Consider the following 14,051-nt stretch of genomic DNA (forward strand, 5'->3'; position numbering starts at 1 on the left):
ACAACTACCATCTACTTAATTGGCGTACTTGGTTGTGTTTGATCGAGCATTACTAGGCAAATAGTTGTCACAGTTTGCAACAGAGAGGGAGCACATGTGGTGATCGGTGGTGGAAATATTTTTTTATAGGCAATTAAAAGTTTTATTGAGACAAGTAAATAGGCATAGCTCAACATGCAACAAGTATACAAATACAGTAACCTCGTTACAAGTCAAGAACTAAAAAAAGAAACAAGGAAATCATGGACACTAGTTCCATTGAATACAATGGCTGAAGCCCAAAAAAATAAGGTGTTAAAAAAGAAACATCCATGTTCATCCACTAAGCGGTATTTATCTTCAAAACAATTGAACCAAATAAACCACACAAGACAAAGGGAACATGTTCAAAACAGCGGCAATTTGAGAGTTATCCCTAAGACCTTCCCAACAAGCGAAAAGATCAACCCAGACACCACCCACACCACTCCAATCCTATTAAAGACCTCATACCATAACACCCTCGCCATCACAATGAAGTAACGAATGATCCACTGATTCGCCACATTTGTCCACATGTAGTACCAATCCATAACAATTAATCCATGCTTCCTAAGATTGTCCAGCGTCAGAATTTTCCCAACAGAAGCAGTCCAACAAAGAAATCAACCTTTGAAGGCACCTTACTGCTCCATACACACTCCCAAGGAAAAGAGTGCACAACATTCTGGGTAGACAACAGATTGTACATAAAGCGTATTGTGAACTTCTTATTTCCGGTATGAATCCAAACCGTCTTGTCTGTCTCAGCCCAACCAATACTTGTATCATACAAAAAATTCAAACAGATCATAAATTGCATCCATTTTCCAATCATTCGCTGCTCTAGAAAAATGTGCATTCCATTGAGGGGAAACCACTCGAGCAATCCAAAACATCTGCCACTAAAGCATCCTGATTCTGAGTGATCCCCAGAAGACTTGGAAAAGCAACCTTAAGGTCCCCTACCACCACACCATGAATCATGCCAAAAACTAATCCTAGAACCAACACCAACTACAAAACTAACATATTTGGCAAAATCTCTCCAACCACTCCTAATATTTTTCCACACCCCCACACCATGTGCACCTCTAACCTCATTATAGCACCTCTCATTTAGAATTCACTTTGGCATGATGTATGGGAGGAGATCAAGTGTTGGAGGAAATATATTCAAAACTATTCAAAATATCTAGTAGGGAGGCCTTAGTGGCTGATGTCTACCGAGTTAATAATCACAGTCAACATTGGAGACTATTACAAGACCAATACAAGATTGGTAAGTGGAATCAGTCTATCCAATTCTCAATCTCCTAACTTCTTTAAAAGTAAAGCAAAACTGAAAGGGCCAATTGTAACGACCCGGCCCAATAATTCTAATTCGGAATATTGATAATTTTTATTGGGCCTAAATTATATCAAATGGGCCATATTGGATAAGCCCAAGAGTGATAAATTATTGAGGTTGATTAAGAGTTTTAATTAAGCTCAATAACTAAGTTAAATCTCATTTATTATTTATTGAATGAGTTAAACTCCTTTTAGAATTCGGCCATTCGAAATTTATTTCAATTAAAAATCATCACTGATTGAAGTCTCCTACGCAGTGTCAATCATCGCTAATCCTACATTGAATGAACTACTAGATCATGTTTTTAAATTCAAACTCGCTTCTTGAATGATCGTGACCGAGTCCAACTCGAACTCGAACTCAAACTCGTCGACATCCTATTCCAACAGAGATACAACTCTACAAGCCATCTTCATGTTAAAACTCTTTAACCAACTGCCTTCTCAAACTCTAAGCCATGCACGTCTCCACCTTCCACTAGGATTCATGCCCCAATAGAACTCTTGTACAATTCTACAAATCATCTTCCAATTAAAACTCTTAAACCAACTCCTTATGTACATACAATCAGCCCCATGCACTTTACATATATCTCATTCTTCTTCAAGCCTGAGTGTAGTTTCTGCTTACCCAAAATCACGCAAAGCACCTCTAGTCCACCAGCATCCCTCACGTTTTCAATTCCATTATGGAAATATTGGATTAACGCTGCGAGGTAAGTAGCATGATCATACCCTTACACGTATGTACGGTAAACGGCATGCATTTTATAAAAATATTATGCATGTACGCCCTACATTGGAAGCTCCTTTTTATGTACCCCAATCATAAATATCATTATTTTTTATGCATAAGTTTCGTGTTAGTTGCAAGACATGCATTAAGTATTTTATTAAAATTCATGATTTATGTGAAGATTTATGTATTAAATTATTTATGAAAATTCATAGTTTTATGAAAGGAGTTGTGCATCAAAATATTTATGAAAAATCATGATTTTATGTGAGGAACATGTGTCACGACATTTTATGACAGAATGCGATTTCACTTGAAATCTATGATATGACAAGAATGCAAGTATGATTATGATGAAGTATGAATGATAAAATATGTAATGGCCTATGTTATGGTATGAAGACAGTACCATATATTATCAGCATATTGCATTGCCAGGTTGTATATGTTGGTAGTGTACCCAATGTGTCTTCCTTATGTATGGATTCCACAACCCATGGCCATTGGCAAAATCAGAATCTACTTAGATTCGCTAGCCCTAACTCACGGGGGCCAACAATGGGTACCGACCTATGACCAATGAAAGATAAGTTCATGTTCTTGTCATTTACGTATGTATTATTGAGTATGCATATTTTCAAGAAAACCCTATGTTTATTATGTTTTTTGGATACGTAAGAAGTAAATTATATTGATATTGTTAGAATATATTGTCTATAATGTGTTTGTATAGGGGTATATGTGTCTCTTGCTTTTAGGGTATATATATGTGCTTGTGTGTACACTGTGGATATAATAAAGTGAATATTGTTTTCTCCCCATTTCATCTACATGGTATCAGAGCCGATTCTCACGAATCCGAGTTCTGAATGGGTTGAGAGTGTTTTCGAGTGTAGTTTGTGAGCTCATCGTGTTCTCCGGCGTGTTTCTGTGTGGTATTTGTGCTCGCCGGCGCCGTGTGGTGGTTGAAGTGTTTTCCGGCCAATTTCCGGCATCATCTCGGGTACTGGACACCAGGGGTGAGCTCGCCGGCCGAGTCTGTTGTCCCCGAGCTTGGTTGCCGTCGTCTCCAGCCGCCGGAAGGGGTTACCGTCCGCCGATCCAGTTCCGTTTGGTTGCAGGTAAACTCGTATTCCAGTTCTGGAGTAGGAATACTCCTGAACCTGTGTAGAGATTTATTCCGGGTTGGAATAAAACGTGTTTGGTAACACGGATAGATTAAACCTATCCTCGGTTAGGATAGGCTTATCCGACGCAGCCCAAACAAGCCAGACCCGGACCCGATCCGAGACCGACCCGGACCCGATCCGAGTCCGACCCGGACCCGATCCGAGACAGTGCATATCGGCCTTATACTGGGTCCGATCCGAGACAGGCACATATCGGCCATATACCGGCCGAAACAAGCCCGATACCGGCCGAAACAGAGCCGATTTCGGCCGATACAGTCCGGTTCCGGCCACTTTCAGGCCGATACATACCGGTTCCGAACCGGTACAACGCTTTTTTGACCGGTTCAGACTTATTTCACCTGATACAGGCTCGGGATTTGGGTTTTTAATCTGGATTTCTACGTTTCCAGATTGTTTTTTTCCAGTTTTGGTCCACGTTTCATGATTTTTATGTGAAATCTTTGTTTCTAAGTGGATTGTTGTGATATATTGGTATATTTCCCATGGCAAACAAATTTGAGTCAATGTCACTTGCACCAAATATTAGTATGCCTATGACTTCGGTGAAGTTAAATGGAAAGAATTACATGTTGTGGTCAAGATCCGTTGAGATGTTTTTAAAAGGCAAGGGTCTTCGTCGTACTCATCTGATTGATCCTATTCCTGCTTCGACTAGTCCTACATTTGCTCAATGGGAGCAGGAAGATGCTCAAATATTATCTCTGATGTTGACTAGTATTGAACCTAGTATCTGCTCAAGTTTAATACATTTTGACACTGCTCAAGAGGTGTGGGGGCATCTTAAACAGATGTATTCAGGTGCTGGAAACATAACTCGTATTTATGAGTTGTGTAAACAATTCTTCGCGTTGGAACAAAATGCTTTGGGCCTGGAAGAATATTATTCTCAAGTGATGGGCATATGTGAAGAACTCAAAGTGTATCAACCCGTCACTTCTGATGTTCCAAGTATGCTAAAACAACGAGAAGATTTTAATATTGTTCGCTTTCTTGTTGGCTTAAAACCGGAATATGAGTCAGTGCGTTCTCAGATTTTGGCAAGTCCACAGCTTCCGTCATTTCCTGATGTATTCTCTCGACTTCAACGAGCTACATTATCTTCTGATCAGAGTAACGAGAGATCTGCTTTAACTGCTTCCTATGTTGCTCCTGCTGGACGTGGAGGTCAGAGTGGAAGAGGTGCACGTGGGGGTGCACGTGGGGGAAGAGATAATCGCACTCGAGGTCGTGAATTTCATAAGTGCACCCATTGTGGTCGCACTAACCACTCAGTGGATTATTGTTGGGATCTACATGGTAGACCATCTGGGTCTGCTAATCGGAATCTACATGGTAGACCATCTGGGTCTGCTAATCAAGCCACTGTTCAAGATGATCCACAGTCAACGAGCTCCAACAGATCTTCAGATATGATCAGTATATCAAAGGATGAGTATGAGCGGTTTTTGGGTCACACATGGGCTTCATCTTCCACAGCTACTCTTACCCACTCAGGTATAGCATCTGCATGTCTTGTCTCACCCACTCAAGGTCCATGGATCATTGATTCAGGAGCTAACGAACATTTAACTGGTTTGTCTTCTGTCCTGTCTAAGTTAAATACTGTACCATCTGTAAAAAGTGTCACTCTTGCTAATGGTTCTCTTGCTAAAGTTACAGGCATTGGATCCACTAAACTCACTGATTCCATATCCTTGTCATCTGTCCTACATGCTCCGAGTTTTCCTTTTAGTTTGTTGTCTATTAGTAGGATTACTCAAAGTCTACAATGTTCAGTGACTTTTTATCCCTCTTCATTTGTTTTTTAGGATCTCAAGACGGGGAACAAGATTGGTACGGGGCATGAAGCTGGTGGTCTGTATTATCTTGATGTTCAACAGTCACCCACTCGAGCTCTTACAACCCCCTCATCATCTGCTTTTGAATGGCACTGTCGCCTGGGTCATCCCTCACTTTCTCTTTTGAAGTGTCAAATTAAGAACTTGGGGAGTGTGTCTCCCTTTTCTTGTGAAGCGTGTCAACTTAGTAAACACCATCGTGTGTCTTTTGTTCCTCATATTGATAAACGTGCATGGAGTCCTTTTGAATTGGTTCACTCTGATATATGGGGACCAATCAACATTGAATCAAACAAGTTTCAATATTTTGTTACATTTGTTGATGACTACTCTCGTGTGACATGGTTGTTTTTGATAAAGGCTAGATCTGAACTTCTTTCCATATTTCAAATGTTCTGGAAACAAATTAAAACTAAGTTTAATAAAAAGGTTCAGATTTTGCATTCTGCTAATGGTAGAGAATATCTATCTGGTGCCTTTGCCACTTACCTAAGTGACAAAGGAATTGTTCATCAAACATCATGTTCATATACACCCCAACAGAATGGGGTGGCAGAACGCAAAAATCGGCATTTGTTAGATGTAACCCGAGCACTATTGCTACATATGCATGTTCCTAAACGTTTTTGGAGTGATGGTGTTCTTACTGCTTGTCATCTTATTAATCGTCTGCCTTCATGTTCTTAATTGTTCATCTCCCTTCTCCGTCTTGTTTCCGTCATCTTCACCTTTTTCTCTTCCACCAAAAATCTTTGGATGTGTTTGCTTTGTTCATAACCTTGGTCCAGGCTTTGATAAACTTGACCCCCGTTCTACCAAGTGTCTCTTTGTTGGTTATTCTCGGACTCAAAAAGGATATCGCTGCTATAGTCCTACTCTTAGACGCTATTTCACAAGTGCTGATGTTACCTTCTTTGAGTCCATACCTTTTTTTTCAAATACATCTTTGAGTGTTGAGTGTGACCCTCTACCATTACCTACTCTTACATTATCTCCCTCACAATCTCCCTCACAACCGCAGGTTTACTCACGTCGCTTGCGGCCGCCGGCTCCCATGCCCCAACCAGTCGTGCCTCCATCTTCAGATCTTGAGTTGCCCCAACCAGTTGTGCCTCCATCTTCAGATCTTGAGTTGCCCCAACCAGTCGTGCCTCCATCTTCCGATCTTGAGTTACCCAGTACTTCAGACTCTCTACCTATTGCTCTTCGCAAAGGTAGTCGTTCTTGTGTTACTCAACATCCTATTAGTCAATTTGTTTCATATCATGCCTTATCCCCTTCATTCTCATGTTTTACATCTCAAGTTTCAAAACTCTCTATTCCTAAGACACTTCAGGATGCATTATCTGATCCGAGATAAAGGACAGCTATGGAAAGTGAAATGGATGCTCTTCATCATAATGGCACATGGGATCTTGTTCCACTACCACCTAGTAAACAACCTGTTGGCTGTAAATGGGTATACACTATCAAATTTCATCCTAATGGTTCTGTGGAACGTCTGAAAGCCCGCCTGGTTGCAAAGGGCTATACTCAAACCTATGGCATTGACTACGAAGAGACATTCTCTCCAGTTGCCAAAATCTCTTCTGTCCGACTGCTAATCTCTCTGGCTGCTAATTTAGACTGGCTCTTATTTCAGCTGGATGTAAAAAATGCATTCCTCCATGGCGACTTGCATGAGGAAGTTTATATGGAGCAACCACCTGGGTTTGTTGCTCAGGGGGAGTATCGAGGTACTGTATGCAGGTTGAAAAAGGCATTATACGGCTTGAAACAATCTCCTCGAGCATGGTTTGGAAGGTTCTCTGATGCTGTATTGAACAGTGGCTTGATTAGCAGACCCAGATGGTCTACCATGTAGATTCCGATTAGCAGACCCAGATGGTCTACCATGTAGATCCCAACAATAATCCACTGAGTGGTTAGTGCGACCACAATGGGTGCACTTACGAAATTCACGACCTCGGGTGCTGTATGCAGGTTGAAAAAGGCATTATACGGCTTGAAACAATCTCCTCGAGCATGGTTTGGAAGGTTCTCTGATGCTGTATTGAACTTTGGTCTTCACAGATGCCAAACAGACCACTCGGTATTTCACTTGCATAGTGATGCAGGTCACATTTTATTGGTTGTATACGTGGATGATATTGTAATTACTGGGAGTGACTCTGCTGGAATTATTAGACTAAAGCAATTTTTACATGATCAGTTTCAGACGAAAGACTTGGGCAAGCTTAGATATTTCCTTGGAATTGAAGTCAGTAGATCTAAAGAGGGCATCAACCTATCTCAGAGGAAATATGTACTTGATTTGTTAGAAGAAACCGGCATGTTGGGTGCACGACCTATTGACACCCCTATGGATCCCAATCGTAAATTCTTGAAAGAAGAAGGGGAGCTGTTTAAAGATCCAAGTATGTATCAAAGACTTGTTGGGAAATTGAACTATCTTACCATCACTAGACCAGACATCTCTTATGCAGTGAGTGACTGAGTCAATTTTTACAAACGCCTAGGATCTCACATTGGGATGCTGTAGTTCATATTCTTCGTTATCTCAAGCGAGCACCTGGTCTTGGAATACTATATCGACCCAATGGACATCTTAGAGTTGAAGCATTTTCAGATGCTGATTGGGCAGGATCTCCTTCAGATAGAAGATCTACTACTGGATATTGTACCTTTGTAGGAGGTAACTTGGTTACATGGAAGAGTAAGAAACAAACAATAGTAGCTCGTTCTAGTGCGGAAGCAGAATACAGGGCAATGGCACATACTACTAGTGAGCTGACATGGTTACAAAACTTTCTTCAAGAGATTGAGTTTCCAGCTCCTATCCCTCTCCAGCTATTTTGTGATAATCAAGCTGCACTGCATATTGCCTCTAACCCGGTATTTCATGAGAGGACTAAACATATAGAGATTGATTGTCACTTCATTCGAGATAAGATACTAAGTGGTGACATTGCTACGCCTTTTGTGAAGTCCGCAGATCAACTCGCAGATGTGTTTACTAAATCCTTGTGTTGGAGTCGATTAAAACCTATTTGTTTCAAACTGGGTTTATATGATGTATATGCCCCAGCTTGAGGGGGTGTGTTAGAATATATTGTCTATAATGTGTTTGTATAGGGGTATATGTGTCTCTTGCTTTTAGGGTATATATATGTGCTTGTGTGTACACTGTGGATATAATAAAGTGAATATTGTTTTCTCCCCATTTCATCTACAGATATGAATGAAATAGGCATAGCCCATGTACACAGGAAGTATACAGAAGAACACCTAAATACATTCTAAATTAAAGACAAAAAGTCATGAACATTGTTTCCGTCAAGTACAATGGCTGAAAACCAAAGCATTAAACTGTGCATAAAAAAGTTCTCAAATTCCACCATAGTGCGTTCCCTATCTTCAAAGCATCGCTCTTTTCTTTCCAACCAAGTACACCACATGATACACAATGGGATCATCTTCCACACTTTTGCCACTTGAGGATAGCCTTGAATTTCCTTCCAGCAGGCCAATAAATCCACTACTCGGCATCACCCAAGCAACATCCACCCTTTTGAAAATCTCATTCCATAGCCCCCTTGTCACCTCATAATGCAAGAGTAGATGATCCACGGATTCTCCTTGCTTTTTACACAAATAGCACCAATCCATCACAATGAGTCCCCTTTTTTTTAGATTGTCCGTGATCAAAATCTTCCCAATAGCAGCAGTCCATACAAAGAAAACTACCTTGGAAGGCACACGAGACCTCCAAATCCTCTTCCAAGGGAATGAAACATGGTCTTGTGCTGTCAAGATCTTGTAGTATCCTCTTAACTATACATTTCTTGCTACCATTGGCCCTCCACTGTATCGTATCCTCCTGCGGCGTAGTGTTCCCCAAGGAGTATAGTAACCTGAAAAATTCTGATACAATGTGCAATTCCTAGTCGTGAATGTCCCTGTTGAAGAGAACATTCCACTGGTAAGAGCCATGGGAAAAAACCCGCATCTCTGCCATTGAAGCCTCACGGTTAGTTGCAATACGATACAAAGCTGGAAATGCCTTGTGAAGAGCGTAATCACCGCACCAAACATCATTCCAAAACCTGACTCATGTTCCCTCACCTACCACAAACCGGATTTGATCCTTGAAACTCTGCCATCCCTGCTGAGTAAATTTCCAAAGACCCACACCATATCCCACCCTCACTACATTAGAACACCAACCCCCCTAGGCACTTCCATATCTAGCATTAAGAATCACCCTCCATAGCGAGTCTTCCTCTAAATGATACCTCCATAACCATTTTCCGAACAAAGTTTTATTGAAAGTCCTCAAATTGCAAACACCCAAGCCCCCATAAGGTATCGGGAAACAAACTTTGCTCCAATTAACAAGGTGAAATTTCGTTTCCTACACCATTCCTCCCCACAAGAAAAGTTCGACATAATTTTTCAATCCTATTCACCACCCCTGCAGGCAGTGGAAATAGAGAAAGAAAATATGTAGCAAGATTGGTTAAAGTACTCTTGATCAAAGTGAGTCTTCCTCCTTTCGATAAATACATCCGTTTCCAACCAACAATCATTTTCTCTACTTTTTCCACGACCTCGTCCCAAATAGCTTGAGCCTTAAAAGTCGCCCCCAAAGGAAGTCCCAAATATTTCATAGGCAGAGACGACACTTTGAAATCTAAGGGGTGTGCCAAGCAAGTGATATTAGGCACCACACCCACCGCCACCATCTCGGATTTTTCAAGGTTCACCTTAAGCCCCGAAACTGCTTCAAAACATAACAGCATGGCATGCAACACTTGAATCTGCCCATGATCCGCTTTGCAGAAGAGGAGAGTGTCATCTTCCAAAGAGAGGTGTGAGAGCGAAATAGATCCATTAGTGCCATTACCCACCAAGAAACTAGACATGAACCCTCCTCCAACAGCTGCCTTCACCAACCGCCCAAGTACTTCCATAATAATAACAAAGAGAAGCGGAGACAGAGGGTTGTCTTGTCTCAAACTGTGTGAGCTGTTAAAAAAACCAGCTGGAGTACCATTTACTAACACCAAAAAGTGTGCAGTAGAGACACAATGTCAAATCTAGGAAATCCACGTATTCCCAAAGCCACACCTCCCCAACAAGTAAAAGAGAGAATCTCAGTTCACATGGTCATAAGTCTTTTCCATGTCAAGCTTGCATAGAATACCAGGCACACCTTCCCGCAACTGATGATCTACGCATTGGTTGGCAATAAGAACCGAGTTAAGAATTTGTCTCCCCCGAATAATGCATTTTGTGGCTTGGAAATAATATGTTCCAGAACCGGGCTAACACAGTTAGCAAGAAGCTTCGCAATGATCTTATATACTATGCTCTCAAGACTTAGGAGACGAAAATCCTCAATGGTTGTAACCCCATGTTTCTTCAAGATAAGTGTGATGAAGGTCGCATTAAGGCTTTTCTCAAACTTCATGAAAGAGTAGAATTCCAAGAAAACTTGCATAACATCACCTTTCACATTATCCCAACAAGTTTGAAAGAATCCCATCGAGAAGCCATCTGGACCTGGAGCTTTACCCTTGGCCATGCCACAAATTACCTTATAAATCTCATCTTCAGCAAACGGTCGTTCCAACCAACTCACACTCTGTGAATCAATAGTTTCAAACAACAAACGATCAAGCTTCGGCCTCCAGCCGGTTGGATCCGAGGAGGTTCTCATAGTAGTGCACAATATGATTGTCTAAATCAGTAGGGGAAGATAGCACATGAGTACCTGACTAAAGAACTTCGATAGCATTGGAATCTATGAGAATTGGCCACTTTATGGAAGAACTTCGTACATTTATCGCCTTCTTTTAGCCAAAGGGCCCTGGATTTTTGTCATCATGACATCCCTTCCATCAATAACACTCTCCAATTCAGTCCCAAATAAATTCTTCCTCAATATGGTCTCCTCCGAAGTGTCTCCCAACAATTCCTTTTCCTTTAACTCCTGTAGTTCCTCCATAAGAGAAGTTTTCCGATTATCAATGCTACCGAACACTTACCAATTTCACTTCTTGAGGGCTTGCTTCAACGCCTTAAGTTTACAGGCTAGAATAAAACTGGGAGTACCTGTGAACTGAAAGGAAAGCCACCAAGTGCACACCTTCTCTACAAAACCATCAGTTGCTAACCACATTTTCGAATTTGAAGTGTCAGCGTCCCCCATGAATACCTCCACAATCTAGCACAATAAGAAAGTGATCGGAGCATATCTAAGGCAAACACCGCTGTGACAGCTCAGGAAAGAGGGCTTTCCATGATGAAGAAACAAGGAACCTATCCAATTTCGACCATCCCCGGCTATTTGACCAGGTGAACTCACCCCCAGAGAGGGGGAGATCCATAAGGTCCAAATCAAAAATGAACTCAAAGAATTCTTCCATGGCTGACAAGTTGCGATAGTTCCCCAACCGCTCACTAGGAAAACAAACAATGTTGAAATCCCCACCTAAACACCGCGACACCTCCCATTAATAATATAGACCCGCCAACTCCTCCCAAAGTCCTCTTCTATCTCTATCCAAGTTTGGGCCATAAATGCCCGCAAAGGCTCATTCCCCACCATCTAGAAGATGCTTGAATAAACAAGCAACTGAAAAATTCCCCACACAATCCTCAACTGCCTCCACCACCCTTTTATCCCACATTAAAAGCACACCACCCGATGCGCCCAAAGAGGCCAAGACAAACCAGACCAATACGGACACCCCCACAAGCTACGAATGATTCTTCTATCAATAACCCGTAATTTGGTTTCTTGAAAGCAAACCACATCCACCCCCCATGACTGCAATAAGGTTTTTCTATAGAGACACTTATTGTGATCGTTAAGCCCCCGCACATTCCAAGAAAGGATCTTACGCTTCATAAGTACACAACGTGCCCCTCCCCTTCAGTCTATCCCTTCCACCGCCCCCCTCCTTCGCTTCCTTTGCATCATAATTTATTGAACAGGTAAGCCTTTTGAGTTTTCCATCACGTTTTGTTGCCTTTTGAGTTCTCCATCACGTTTTCAATAGCAATAATGAGAGCTCTAAACTATTCTTCAAAACCAACACAAGAAATACCAAAGCAAGCTTGAAGTTCCACCACTTTCTTGAAGAGCCAATCTGAATCTACCTCCTATGGGTGAATGATACATAATGGAGTAGGGTCCACAATCCCCCACTCGATTGTTCATTTTGGGAAAAAGGCACTACAATCCCTGAATCTCCCATGTCCCTCTCCACTTGACTGTCCATCTCCTCTGTAACCCAAGAAATCACCCCACCCAAGGGCAGAACAAAACCCATCAGGAACTCTACTGATAAAACACCACTTTCCAGCAGGCTAGCTGATTCCATTGATGCAGCCGAACCTTTGGCACCCACAGTTGAGCTGGTCTATGTTTGACCCACCACGACGAGGGCGAGGGAAGTGCACAGAGTTGCCAAACTCAACTCCGGTCCCACCACAATGGGTGTCGCCTGAGCCGTTAAGGGTTTTGATGTCCTCATCAGCACCATCTGGCACTTCGTCGGCATAGCTGACTGTGACCTATCATCGTCGATGGTGGCACGGGAGGCTAGTTCACACTTCCTCCAAACAACCCTGTTTGTTGCAACCCGTGAACCGTTTAGATTGACCCGTGAGGTTTGGGTCCAATGACCTAGATTCTGGCCCTTAAGCCCACACGCAGGCCAATTAGCTGTCCCCCTTAAGCCCAATGACCCAGCTTTGTTGACTGGCCCTAGAGAAGGCCCGATGCTGGGCTATTTACCTCTGGAAGAAGAGGCCTCACCTGGGCCAGGGCTTAGGCCCACCCCCAACCCTCTATCTTTCTCAACCATGCGTCTAAGCCAATTTAAGTTAGATTGCAGCTCCCCCATTTGTTTCTGCACGTCGATCATTACCCAAAGGATAATTTCCTTTTGGAGGCCAGCAACTTCCTCAAGTCCCTAAGTGCATGCAGAAACGGCGCTTGCTATAGCACTGATATCCTGCCAGTCACATTGACGAGACGAGTCCAAGCCTCTCCTAAGTTGAAGAGCTTCCATGTATGCTTAAATCTTTGTATGAATGGTCAACCATCCACAACACTACTATATTCTCTTCTTTTGTGGACTTTAAACTCTCATTCTCTTTCCCCCTCTTAGATAGGCATTCTCCAATGTATACTTCTAGTGTACTTGGTAGCACCCTTCCGCGCTCCTCATGAAATTCTATATTGTTACTTATAAAAAATTTTTGGCATGATGTATGGTGCGGCGACGGGGCACTCAAAGAAGTTTATCCACAAGTTTATGGCTTAGCAAGAATGAAAGAAGCCTCAATTGTAGATCTATCAATCATCACCAATGGTATTCCCTAGTGGAATGTTACATTCCTCAGAGATGAACAAGATTGGGAAATTGATGCTTTTTCGGCATTCTTTGACCTTGTGTATTCCACCTGTTTGTTTAGGGGAAGCTGAAGACAAGATCTTTGGTGCCCCTCTAAGAAAGAGACATTCATAGTCTACTCTTTCTACCAAACCATGACCACACACAACACGAATCCATTCCCATGGAAGAGCATTTGGAAGACGACACCTCCAAAGGCAGCATTTTTTATATGGATGGCTTCTTTGGGGAAGATTCTCACTCTAGGCAACTTGAGGAAACGTTGAATCATACTCACGGATTGGTGTTATATGTGTAAGAAGAGCGGAGAGCATCATCTATGACTTCATTGTGAGATTGTCATGACTTTGTGGAATTAAGTCTTTGATCAATTGGGACTAGCTTGGACAATGCCGAGAAGGGTAAGCGACCTCCTAGCTTCTTGGAGAGGCATTGGAGTCAACTCTCAAATTGCATTAATATGGAAGATGGTCCCAATATGCCT

At 42.1% G+C, this 14,051-nt stretch overlaps 1 protein-coding gene across 1 annotated transcript in view; it reads right to left on the minus strand.

Annotated features, from left to right (window-relative positions):
• Positions 1–14,051, minus strand: part of LOC122292056 (DNA polymerase epsilon catalytic subunit A-like) — a 61,431-nt gene that overhangs the window by 4,961 nt on the left and 42,419 nt on the right. The window lies entirely within an intron of this gene.

The sequence above is a fragment of the Carya illinoinensis genome, chromosome 13 (assembly GCF_018687715.1).
Source record: "Carya illinoinensis cultivar Pawnee chromosome 13, C.illinoinensisPawnee_v1, whole genome shotgun sequence".
Taxonomy (NCBI): domain Eukaryota; kingdom Viridiplantae; phylum Streptophyta; class Magnoliopsida; order Fagales; family Juglandaceae; genus Carya; species Carya illinoinensis.